The 13,563-nt window shown below is 50.0% G+C and overlaps 1 pseudogene; it reads right to left on the bottom strand.

The window, feature by feature from the left end:
* Positions 1-13,313, bottom strand: part of LOC128937678 (antigen peptide transporter 2-like) — a 78,924-nt pseudogene extending 65,611 nt beyond the window's left edge.
* Positions 13,314-13,563: the final 250 nt, after the last annotated feature.

The following is a 13,563-nucleotide window of genomic DNA, read 5'->3' as shown; positions in this document are numbered from 1 at the left end:
AGAGTTTAGAGATGTCCACAGGAGCCCCTCCAGTGCAGCCCCTCCCTCTGAACAAGCCCCCTCCCTCCTGTGCCCCAGCCAAGCCTCTGCCCTCAGGGCTGGGGCTCCAAGGCGTGCAGCCCCTCCTGTGCCGGCAGAGGTGCAGCAGAGCCATGGGGCAGCTCTGCAGCCCCGGGCCCAGTTCCCTTTGCAGAGCACAGGACTGGGAGCAGCTGCCCGGCCCTGGGGGCTCTGGAGGGGGCACCGCTGGCTCAGGGTGACGCTGTCCCCAGTGCCCGGCTCTGGGCAATGCTGTCAGTGCAGCCAGGGAAGGAGCTTCATCTTCCTTCATCCAATGCCAGCATAAGGACACTTGGAAGTCCCTCTGAGATTTCAGTCCAAGCCAGGAGCTTCAACCCAGCTTGCAAACCTGTCCTAGATCATCTCTGAGTGATAAGATCCATGGGGAAAGGCAGAGGTTTGTGACACTGAAAATGCTGCTGGGTTGTTGGAATGAGTGACATTAGTCCTTGGCTACAAATGTGGAGCTGGGCTGTGGTGGATCCATCTGCTCTCAGCAGTGCCTGGTCACATTTTAGGGGAAATGTGGGAAGGTGATCACCCTCCACCTGAGAAGGATTCAAGTCCAGAGAAACACTGAACAGGTCAGAACAACAGATCATCTCCCCTCACTCTCCACTCATCACTTGGCCTCAGAGAACTTGCTTAGTTCTCCCTGGGGGCACAGAAATGCTGAGAGTTTCTGATATCCAAGAATACCAGCAGAGATATGGGGGAGCTGATAAAAAATTTCTGCAACTCTTGCACACAAAAGGGTGTCTCTGTGTGTTCCAGGGCGGGGTGTGTGGGAAATGGCTTTGATTTTGGTTACAGGTATCTCCTCTAATCCTTCACTGTCCTTTTCTCCATGAACAGGTGCCCAAGTGCAGCCACAGCAAATGTCCAACAGCAGCTCCATCAGCCACTTCCTCCTGCTGCCATTGGCAGGCACAGGGCAGCTGCAGCTCCTGCACTTCTACCTCTTGCTGGGCATCTCCCTGGCTGCCCTCCTGGGCAACGGCCTCATCATCAGCGCTGTAGCCTGCGGCCACCACCTGCACACGCCCATGTTCTTCTTCCTGCTCAATCTGGCCCTCACTGACCTGGACTTCATCTGCACCACTGTCCCCAAAGCCATGCGCAATTCCCTCTGGGACACCAGGATCATCTCCTACAAAGGATGTGCAGTCTAACTAATTTGTTTTATCTTTTTCATTTCAGCAGAGTTTTCCCTCCTGACCATCATGTGCTGTGACCGCTACATGTCCATCTGCAAACCCCTGCACTACGGGACCCTCCTGGGCAGCAGAGCTTGTGCCCACATGGCAGCAGCTGCCTGGGCCAGTGCCTTTCTCCATGCTCTCATGCACACAGCCAATACATTTTCCCTGCCCGTGCGGCAGGTCAATGCCCTGGGCCAGTTCTTCTGTGAAATCCCCCAGATCCTCAAGGTCTACTGCTCACACTAAAACCACAGGGAACTTGGGCTCCTTGAAGTTTGTGCCTGTTTAGGACTTGGCTGGTTTGTGTTCATTGTTTTCTCCTATGTGCAGATCTTTAGGGCCGTGCTGAGGATCCCCTCTGAGCACGGATGGCGCAAAGCCTTTTCCACCTGCCTCCCTCCCCTGGCCGTGCTCTCCCTGTTCCTCAGCACTGTCATGTTTGCTCACCTGAAGGCCCCCTTGATCTCCTCCCCATCCCTGGATCTGACCCTGTCAGTTTTGTACTCAGTGGGGCCTCCAGCCCTGAACCCCCTCATCTACAGCCTGAGGAATCAGGAGCTCAAGGCTGCAGTGTGGACACTGATGACTGGATGGTTTCTGGAACATTAAACTGCTGGCCAGTTTCTGCAAATCACTTGTAATAACTTTTGATACTTTTTGTTAGTTTCATTTTGGAGGTTCTTTGCTTTGTTTTAGTTTTTTCATATTGGCCACAAAGAAAAGCCACTCCTTGTGCCATTTCTCATTTTGTTTCTCTCCACCTTCCCTGTGGCCACCGACTGTGTCAATCAGAGGCTGTGCTCTCGGTGGCATTAAAGGAACTAAAGGATCTCCCAGCAAAGTTTTCACTGAAGATCCCCCTTTTGTTGCCTTCTCTGGAGCTGCAGCAGCAATGTCTGTGTGCAGAGCTGGGGGCAGATCAGTGCTGGCCCAGCAGCTGTGCCCAGCAGCAGCAGCACTTGGTGTTGCCAGTGCTGCTGCTGTGGCCCTGCCCCGCTGCCCTGGTGGCCCTGGTGTTGCTGCAGGGCCTGAGTGCTCTCAGGGCCAGGCGCAGCCCCGGGGTGGCAGTGCCGAGGCTGCAGCAGGGACAGGCCATGGGCACTGCTGGGGCAGCGCTGACGCCTCTGGCCAGGCCCTGGGGGCCCCAGGCTCCTTGCCCAGGCTCTCTGAAGAACACGCCCAGGCCAATGCTCAGCACAGAAAAGCCCCGAGAGCAGCCCCAGGCTGGATGTGGGCAGGCTGGGGGAAAACAGCATGGCTGGGGCTCTGCAAGGGCCCTGGGGCAGAGAGGAAGGAGCAGCAGAGCAGGGGCTGATCCATCCCCAGTGCGCTGGACAGTCCAGGGCAGCGTCCCAGAGCGTCCTGATGGAGCTGCCAACAACATCCCCCCTCTGCAGCCCTGGCCTCTCCCCCAGCTCACACAGGTGCCCCATCCTTGCAGGCACAGACACGGCAGCACTGGCTCAGCAGCCCCTGTTTGCATTGCACACAGCAGGGGGAGCACCCCCATGCTGTTGGTGTGGGGACATGAACCTGAGGGAGCACAAATGCCATCAGCCCCTGGGGCCAGCAAGGGCTGGGGGACACCAGGGAAACCACTCAGCTTTGTCCTGGCCTCTGCAGTCAGCCAGAAAGTTTGTTCCCATCAGCTGGGACTTTCCTGTCCCACTGCAGACGCTGTTGCTCAGAGCCAGGGCTGCCTGGCAGCCAGCCCCAAACTGCCTATAGCATTTCCTTTGTTTCACCTTTGCTTTCTTTACTCTTCCCTGGTACAAATTTCTTCCTATTGCCCACCCCTGTTCCCTCGCCTGCAAACAGCCCATCCCTGTTTGCCCTTTCCTCTCTGGCCGCACTCCCCATTGCAGTTCCTCACTTGGCCCCATGGGAACGTCCCTTGGGCAGCAGGATCATCCTACAAGTGCTGCAGGAATTGTCTGCAGGCTCCTGTAGTGCCTGGTGCTGCTCCCTTGCCAGAGGCACCCCAGGCCAGGGGGGCACATCTGGGCTGCTGTGTCTGGCTCTGGGGCTCCCTGTTCTGGCCAGTGAGGAGGAGCTGCAGAGGCTCTGCAGGACTGACAGCATGGGCTTTGGGGCTGGCAGGAGAAGCTGAGGGACCTGGGCTGCTGGAACTTCTGAAGAGGAGGCCCAGGGCTCATCCTGCAACTGCTCCAAGGGTGCTTTCAGAGAATCACAGAATCAGCAAGGTTGGAAAAGACCTTGGAGATCATCAAGTCCAACCTGTGCCCTGACACTGCCTTGTCTCCCCTGAGCCTCCTCATCTCCAGGATAAACCCCAGCTCTCTCAGCCACTCTTCACAGGACTTGTGTTCCAGACCCCTCCCCAGCCTTGTTGCCCTTCTCTGGACACGCTCCGGCCCCTCCATGTCCTTCCTAAATTGGGGGACCCAGAACTACAAACAGCACTCGAGGTGCTGCCCAAGCAGTGCCAAGTACAGGGGAAGAATCCCTGCCCTACTCCTGCTGGCCACACCATTCCTGATCCATAGGGGTGCCAAGGGTTGGATGAGGGAAATGCTGGGGATGGGGACAAAGTGATATTGTTTGTCAGCCTTGATTTTCATATCTGTTCAGACTGAATTTGAAGGTGCTGGCGGTCAGTATCAATTAGACATGGCTGATATCAATCTATAAACAGGAAACGAAAGCAGGCAAAACAATTCTGTCTTTTTTGAGTTTTTGAGGGTTCCCAGGATGAGGTGAGAGATGAGAATCTGACTTCATGTTCTCAAAAGGCTGATATATTATATTATATTATATTATATTATATTATATTATATTATATTATATTACATTACATTACATTATATTACATTACATTACATTATATTACATTACATTACATTACGTTACATTACATTATATTACATTACATTACATTATATTACATTACATTACATTACGTTACATTACATTATGCTATACTAAAAGTATACTAAAGAATAAGAAAGGATACAGACAAAAGGCTTAACAAGAATGATAATGAAAACTCGTGACTGACTCCTCAGAGTCCGACAGAGCTGATGGTGATTGGTCATTAAGTAAAAACAATTCACAGGAAACCAATCAAATATGCACCTGTTGTTAAGCAATCTCCAGACCACATTCCAAAGCAGCAAACACAGGAGAAGCAATCAGATAATTATTTGTTTTCATTCTTTTCTGATGCTTCTCAGCTTCCCAGGGGAAGAAATCCTGACAAAGGGATTTTTCAGAAAATATGATAGCGGAATGTTTGCATTGTTTTCAAAATACTATATTCACTTTTAATACATTTCTGAAATATTCCTAATTAACCACAGAAGAATTGAAAATTTAAGATATTTCCAGGGCCTTTTGAACAAATGCTTATGAGCCTTTTTCACTGAATTCCTGAACTGTAGAGCTCAAGAAAGAAGAGGCCTCTGGAGTAATAAAATTCATCAGCAACATCCAAGAGGCTGACGATCCATCCCCATGACAGCAGCAATGAACAGAAATGGGCACAGCTTTGTGGCTGCCCCAGCTTTGGCATGAGCCCTGGGCCTGGAGCAGGAGCAGCTCTTGAGGGCCCCAAGGCCAGGGCTCTTGTGCTGCCCTGGGCAGATGGGATGGCAGCAGGGGCTGCAGAGCTCTCAGCACCTCAGCTCGAGGGGAGCAGGGCAGCCAGGGAGCCTCCTTTGGCCTTGGCCAAGCGCCTTCCCCCATGGTGGGGCTGCGTCCTGTGGCAGCTGCAGCTGCTGCTGCGGCCTTGCCAGGGGCTGAGGCCATGGGGCAGTGCCCAGAGCAGCCTGGCCTGAGCAGAGCTGTGGGGCTAGAACCGGCCAGGCTGGGCTGGGGAGAGGCCCTTGGTGCTGCCCAGAGCTCAGGAAAGCTGGCAGAACTTGCAGGGAGCTGGGCTGGGCTCCGAGAACCTGGCCCAGAAACCATCAGTATCCATCTCAGCCAGGCTGAGCATGCAGGGGCCAAGAAGAGCAGCCAGGGTGTGCACATTCTCTGTGTGGGAGCTGAGCTTGTGAGCCCTTGAGCCTTCCCAAGTGCTGGGGCTGCACCTCCAGCTTGAGAGGAGATGGGACAGATGGGAGCAGACACAAATAATTCCTGCTGGATTTTTTATTTGTTTGCTTATACAGGTGACCTGGATCCATTAACAGAGGAGGAATTTTGTGCCAGATAACATTGGTAGAGTGGTTGTCCCGTTCCCGGCTGTTTTTGATGGCCTGGAAAGGCTCGGGATGGCCTTGGGACAGCCCGCGCTCCAAAGGACGAAAAGAGTCTTCAGGTTTTTTCTTGGTCTTCAGTGTCTATTAGTTTTTATCTACAATATTATCTCTCAGCCTGACCGAGGTCCGCACAGCACGTCAGCCATGAGCACACTGAGAGCCCTCGGGGCGGTCACTTATCTTTATACCCAAAACTACGTATAAGATATTTACCTATTTTCCCCAATACCTTTCACCCTTATTGACAAGTGCACTTTTAGTAAGAACCAATCCCAAAGTGCCACCACCACCACAGAAGATGGACGACTAGAAGAAGAAGAAGAAGGACAGGACACACCCTAATTCCTCCATCTTGTTTCTCTAGAACCCCCTGTACCAAAATTCTAAAACCTGTGTTTCACACCATAATTAATCTATTCCTTCACCATGTATCCCTGTGTGATCCTCCCATCCTCATACAGGTGTCGTCTCCTGTGCAGGATCAAATTCCAGCCACCAGACACTTCTGGCAACATTCCAGGACCTCCGAGCCCCCCAAGGGTTGTCTCGGTGACTCTGCACATCAGGACTGCTGTGCTGAGATCCCACATCTCCCCCTTCTGTTTGCACTAAAAAGACTTCTTTTGCTACCTGACTCATGACACGTCTTAGACATGCAAAGATGCATGGGACAACAAGTATGAGGACTAAGAGAATTATTAAGACATAGAATGCTATCTTTAAAATTCCTCTCCATATGGGAGAGATGTCAAAGAATTCTACCAGATCATTGATCCATGATCCTGTGATCTCACCAAGTTTATTTATGCTGTCCTTTATTTTCTGAATACTTTCATGAATTGATCTTGAATGGTCTGAGAGATTCATGCAGCACATCCCTTCAAATTCTTCGCACCCATGTCCATGAGCGAGTAATAGATAATTGATCGCCGCTCTATTTTGAAGAGTCACCTGTCTTACACCACTGATGTCTTTTAACATGTCACTCAATGCGACAGACACAGACCGAGCATGTTTGCTCAACCAACAACCCATGCGGTTGATTTGAGTCAAGGCCACTCCTGATGCTGCTTGAGGTTAGAAGATTGCTGTAGCAACTCTTGCTGCCTTGTCCCAAGTAAATATTTCGTCATTGCAATCTGCCGCATAATGTTGTATTGATCTTTTTTCTTTGCGCTTTTTCTCTCTTAGCGATTTCAAATCAGGCGATAACATTGAAATTTTCCCAATGCTGCATGGACCTCCTGTGGCATTAGCAGGAATGCCGTGCCAAATTCTGTCCCCGCAAATTAGAAACAAACCCCGTGGCAATTGCATTGGGACTTGGATCGATCCTCTGGCAGTTTTCTCTGTGTATTTGCACCATGCTGATGCATTTTTATAGAATTCATGATTGGGAGTCACATCGATAGTTTTTGCCTTTGTGATATTCGGAGTTTCAAACTGCATGCAGAGTTCCATTGTCATGGACCCAAAAATCTCCAGTTCCTGAGGTTCTGTAGGAGCCACAGGAAGTAGATGTGTCCAAGCACACCACTCCTTCACAGGATCTTTAATGACCTGCGAGATGTTAACTGCGGAGTGCCCCGGAATTGGCCATTCATCCACTGGCAATCCAACCATGCATGCTGAAAATGGTCTCCCTGGCCTCGAGTGTGTCAGACAAATACTATCTAAATTCGCTGCTTGAGCTAAAGCCTTCCATACATTTTGTTTTTGTTGATTAATAGGTAAATTTGCCCCATTGCTTATTGCAATGAATGAAAGAATGATGCACATAAGCATCAAGAAACTCATGACTTCACTTTTGTGCGAAATCATTGTTATGTTTTTCATTCAAGACCCCAAAGGAAAAATCCCCAAAGTCCTTAGTTTCTTTTTATTTCTCTTCTGAGTCGTCTTTTGCAGTCTGAGTCTCGACTTCTGTCTGAGTACTCGTCTCTTTGTTTCTCGGATCAGCGTTCTCCTGTTCTCGCATTCAAAATGGCTTCACGTGTCGCGCTGACACCCACTTCAGACCTCGATCTGTGGAAACACAAGCGAAACCCTTGCCCCAAGTGATTAGTTTGAAAGGACCCTCTATTTGTCCTGTCTCTGGGTTTCTGATCAAAACTAAAGGATTTTCCCTTAGCTTTGCTGTGTGCTGTTTAGAAAATGTCTCACGATTGGTGGATTAGGTTCTGAGGATGAACTATTTAGGAAATTCAACACATACAGCGCCTTATTTAATTTCATGTGAGGTGTTGCCTCTGGCTCACCCCTTCTTTGTCTGTTCAGAAGGGATTTCAGGGTGTGATGTGTTCTTTCAATGATTGCCTGACCTGTGGGTGAATGTGGAATACCAAACGTATGTTTGACACCCCATCTTTTCAGGAATTTGTCGAGCACCCTGCCTGTATACGTTGGGCCATTGTCTGTTTTTATCTCCTGAGGCACACCTAATGATGCAAATGCTTGCAGAAAATGTCGACAAGCATGGTCTGCTGTTTCCCCTGCATGTGCTGAAGCAAAGATTGCACCTGAGAATGTATCTACAGAAACATGAACATTTTTGAGCCTCCCAAAGAATGGATACTTTGTGACATCAGCTTGCCACAATTGAAGACTTTGCAGTCCCCGCGGATTGACTGCTCCTGTAGAAGAAGGTGGCTGCACAAGCTGACAGTTTGGACAAGCACTAATGATCTCCCTCGCCTGACGCTTTTTGAGACGAAAGGACTCCATCAGCGCCTTTGCATTCTGATGAAAGAACGCATGACTTAATCTTGCTTGCTCAAAAATGTCCGGCAGTGTTTGCGAAATGGGCATTGTCAACCTGTCTGCCCGAGCATTCCCTTCCGCTAAAAACCCCGGAAGTGTTGTGTGCTCTCTAATGTGCGTGATAAAATATTCTCTTTCCCTGCTCTCTAGCAATGTTTTCAAGCTCGCCAGATATGAGTATAAAACCTCATTACTGACTTCTTTCAAGAGCGAACCCTCCAATCTTTTGACCACACCTGCAACATATGCGGAATCTGTGACCAGATTGAGGGGTTGTTTCAACAACTGAAACGCTCGGACAACGGCTGCCAACTCCACAATTTGTGGAGAGCCCTGAACCATCTTTACATCTGATTCCCAATCCCCTGTCGTTGAGTTTCTCCACGTGATCACTCACTTGTGTGTCTTCCCTGAGCCATCAGTGAACACTATGATCCCGTCCAAGGGTTCTTAACTTATTCTTGGTTTCGCTCTGTAACATATTTGTGATTGCAGTATTCTATGCTGTGGAAAATGGATTGTGCAAATTCCCAGAAAAGCTAACAACGCGATTAATAGGTCTTTCGATTGTTGCATTGCCCAATCAAAATAGTCTTGCTTCAGAGGTAATCTGATGACTGAGAATTCCCATCCTGCCATTGTTAGCAACCTCATTCTCGCCTTTATGATGATTTGTGCTGCCATCTCTAAATCGGTGAGAATTGTCTTTGAGGGCCTGTGTGGTAGAAAAACCCACTCCATGATTATCAAAGAGTCCTTTTGTGATTCATCCCATTGAAGATCAAACCATGGAACTGTGTTTTCTTCCTCAGCACTGCCAACTGAAAAGGCAACATTGGAACAAATGCCTGCCTTTTCTGTATCGCATCTGTGACTTTCTCCAACTCTTTCTTCGCTTCTGGCATGAGTGTCCTGGGAGATCAAATGTCTGTGTCTCCTCTCAAAAGATCGAGCAACGCTGGAATCTCGCTGTTTGTGATTCCCAAAACTGGCCTCATCCAGTTGATCTCTCCGAAAAGCTGTTGTAAATCATGCAAATTGTTGATCTTAGTGCTGATCTCCATTTTCTGAGGTTTTATTGTTCTCTCTGAAATTTTCCACCCTAGATATTTCCAAGGCGCAACCTCCTGAATCTTTGAAATGCTGATTTCCAGACCTGTCTTTTGCACCTCTGCGATCACACAGTCACGAGCTTCTTGCAGCTCCTGTTGTGTTGACGCTGCAATGAGCAAATCATCCATGTAATGAATGATCTTCACCTTCGGAAATTTCTTCCGCGCTGGTGCCAAAGCTCGTGCCACGTACCATTGACAGATCGTCGGAGAATTTTTGAGTCCTTGTGGAAGGACGAACCAATGGTACCGCTGCAGAGTAGTTTCCTTGTTGATACTCGGAACTGAAAAGGCAAATCTCGGAGCATCATCTGGATGGAGCGGAATACTGAAAAAACAATCCTTGAAGTCAATGACCACAAGCGGCCAGTCTCTGGGAATCATTGAGACAGATGGAAGTCCCAGCTGAAGTGGTCCCGTATCTTCTATGACTTCGTTGATCTTCCTGAGATCATGTAACAACCTCCATTTGCCTGATAGCTTTTTCTTGATGACAAACACTGGAGAGTTCCAAGGGCTGTCTGTTGGCCTGATGTGTCCCTTCTGCAATTGTTCTTGGACCAGGTTTTTCAAAGCACTCAACTTTTTCCACTCAAGGGGCCACTGATCCACCCAAACTGGATTGTCTGTTCTCCAGTCAACTTCAGTGTGGCGAGTGCCACAGTGACCCCTATTAAAAATCCACTTCGATCTTCGCGCCCCATTGTGCCAAAAGATCTTGACCCCAGACTGTGATCGGCTTTTGGACGACAAAAGGACGAATGATCGCCGTCTTGTCTCCTGGTCCCGTGACAACGATGGAATTCTCACTTTGAGGACACAGAGATGCTCCCCCTATGCCTGAGAGAGAACCCAAGGGCGCGACCAAGCTCCAATTGCGTGGCCAAAAGATGTACAATATTACTGTGACATCTGCCCCTGAGTCGAGCATACCTCTGATTGCTATCGTCCTGTCTCCACATGTCAATTGGCACAGGAGCGTGGGTCGATCTCGACCTATGTGCTTCACTCATGTAGTATGTACCTCAACATGTTCCTTCATAGGGAACCCTTCTTCATTGAAGATTGACATGACTTCTCCAACTGCATGTGGCGGCAAGGTGAAAGCTCTCGCAACTACAGTATTTTCCGGCACAGTCAATGGTGGACGAAGCGCTCTTGCCAGAACCATCAATTCTGTATTCTTGTCTGCAGAAACAACTTTAGGATAAACAATGAGTCCAAGGATACTGCATTTGTCTTGTCCAACTATCAAGAAATCTTGTTTTTTGTATGAATCTCTGCGGATACCCGTTGGTATCTCTGCATGATTTTCATCTAGAAAGCATACTAGTTTTGAAGCTGCCAATGCATACTGTGCCCCTGGTGGGAGAAGGTCTGGGTCGCTATGGAATCAACTGAGGGTTTTGCTGAGGGCATCTGCTTGTCGCTCACTGATGATTGCCCTGTCTGCTCTTGTGTCACCGCCAGTACTTGTGTCTGAGCGCGCCGGCGATTTCCCGCGCTGATTTTTTCATTTCCCAGATGCGGTAACGGATTTCCTTCCACGTCTGTCTGGGAATAACATTCTTTCACAGAGTGTCTTCCTTTTCCGCACCGTGCACAAATTGGCCTTTCCACTTTTTGTGCTGGCGCTGGTGTATGTGTTCGTGGACAATTCTTTCTTATGTGTCCAAACTCCCCATATTTGTAACACTGTCCTCCTGGGGGATTGCTCTTCTTTGCATCGTTGCAAGAACTTTGTTGGTGTTCTCGTTCTGTTGATGAAGTATTTTTTCTAGCATCTTTTCCAATGCCTTGTCTTCTGATTGCCTCTCTGAGTGTCCCTTTATCTTTTCTTCCCATTCCTCTCTTAATTCGTTCTTCACAATCGATGTGACATGCTGAGGTGTCCCCACCTTGCTGCATGCCTCCACCATCTCTGCCAAGGATGGCCGTCCTGGCATGGCACTAATGACCCGTTGACAATCCAGGTTGGCATTGCCAAAAGCTAAGCTCTCCAAGAGAGTCCTCTTCGCTTCTTCAATCATCACCTGTCGATCCACGGCTTGCATGAGTCGATCGATGAACGACATGAATGGTTCTGCGGGACCTTGCCTGATGCAAGAGAACGGAACATCCGGAGCTCCTGTTGGCGTAATCTGCATGATTGCCATTCGTGCTGCTTCTTTGATGTCACTTAACACTCTTCGTGGAAGCCGCACTGCTTGTTCCCCTGGGTTGTCATCTGGAGGATCCCCTGCTAACTGAGCTTCTGTGAGATTCGCGTTTGGCCCACCTTGATATCTATTCCACAACTCTGAAAGATACTTTCTCCACCTTTTTTCCCAGACGAGACTCTGTGTGTCAGTGAGAATCATTGCCACAATGCTTCGAATATCATATGGCGTAAGGTCATACGTGGTGAATGTCCCTCTTAATAGTTGTTTGAAATATTGTGAGTCCAGCCCAAAAGTTTGAGCCACCTTCCCTAAGTCTTTGAGTGTTTCGTGACCCATCCTTTCCCATCTTGGATTCTGTCCCTGGGCATCATATGTCACCGGCATTGTCAAATCTCCTGAACCTAGAAATAAATGCTTGTCTTTTGCCAATGCTTTTCTGATGCGCTTCCAATCCATCATCTTCACTGGCTGTTGAAATTCCTCCTCTTGAGACTCCATTGGGATTTGCATGAATAACGGGGTTGTTGAGGTCATCGGTGATTCGTTGTACCTCATTCTTTGCCTTGAGGTTTTCGGCCTCGTTCCTAAATACGGAAAGGAAACTTGAGGATCCTGTTGATATTTCTTTTTTGCTGTATCAAGTGAATGCGAGAAGCTTTTTGCTGCCTCTGCTGCTGACAGCATCCATGCCAGAACACCTTCCGATGCTGTGATCCGTATGAAGTCTTCTGCTTGTTGCTGTGCTTCATCTGAACTTTCATCGTCTTCGCGAAAGCCCAAAGTTGAAGAATAATCCATTTGTTGTGTTATCATTGTCTTCTTAGAAGTATTCTTCTTTTTATATATTGTTGGAAAAAATCGCTGCATTGTTGCAGTCTTGCCACGAGATGGCGCTGTGGCTCCACCAAACAGATCCGGCATGTCACGCACTTCTGTCATCCCCCCACGAGGTGGCGCTGTCACCGGACTCCATGGCTCGGATGACGGCATGAACTCGACTGCCCCTCTTCCGGCCGACTGCCGTGATTGCAAACTTGCTTGAGACTGGGGCCGCCTGGCTTTTGATTCAGCTGACAATATGGCTCGGACACGTGAACATCTCCCTTAAAGGGAAGACGCTTGGAGTCCAAGGGTTTGGACTGGAGGCACCGGGACTGGAGAAGGGGTGGAGCCTCGGGATGTGGAACCCCGAGCACGGCCCCTCCTCGCCCGAGACGTCACAGGGGACCGGACACGCCTACGCCCACGCTCGGCTCTCCGTGCATGCGTGCTTTCGGAGCCGCTCCCCGTCTCCCCGGAGCTGACGTCACTCTCTCCCTCCCGTTCCGCCTCTGAAATCTCTTCCCTTTGGTCTGTTCCTGACTCTCTCTCCTCCTCCTCTGACGCTGTATCCACTCCTCCCACCGGTGCACGCAGCCCGCCCCCCGCCGGCACCCGGGCCCGCTCCGCGATTCGAGCCGACCTCCGCGTCCCTACTTCCGGGTCTGACATCACAACCGCGCGTCTCCTCCGTCTCTCTACGGCAGCCTTCTGGGGCTGTGCAGCTTCCCCCAACTCGTTGCCCGTATCTGACGTTCCTGCACTGGTTTGTGACCCCCCACCCAGGGTTTCCACAAGCCTTGCCCTTCGGGCACATTTCTGGCACCCTGCCAGCTGGATCGGCTGCCGTACCCAGCGTTGCGCTCATGAAAGCCGCACCAGAACCCGTGTCTCCCATTACCTCCTTACTCGTGCCCCCCGCCTCAGTCTGCACCGCCGCAGCCGCGCCACCCTGCTCTGCCGCCGCCGCGCCGCCATGCCTGCCGTGAGAAAGCACTTCCCCCGACCCCTTTTCTCCCCCTCAGACCCCCCTTTCCGATCCCTCCGCTTCTGAGTCGGAGCCTGAAGCCCCTGTGCTCTCTGGGGTTTCAGGACGTTTTAGGGATTTCTTGGGGTTTCTGGGTCTTGGAATCGGAGGCAATGGCATTATTCACTGCTCCCGTTCCTCGAGAGCTATTTCCCCCTGGCTAGCTGGGGCCAGAGCCAATCTCTGCCTAGAGCCTTGCTC

Source organism: Melozone crissalis, unplaced genomic scaffold (genome assembly GCF_028551555.1).
Source record: "Melozone crissalis strain CALT ecotype California unplaced genomic scaffold, PUWL_Pcris_2 ptg000021l_1, whole genome shotgun sequence".
Classification (NCBI taxonomy): Eukaryota; Metazoa; Chordata; class Aves; order Passeriformes; family Passerellidae; genus Melozone; species Melozone crissalis.
This window is presented reverse-complemented; position numbering and strand designations above follow the sequence as displayed.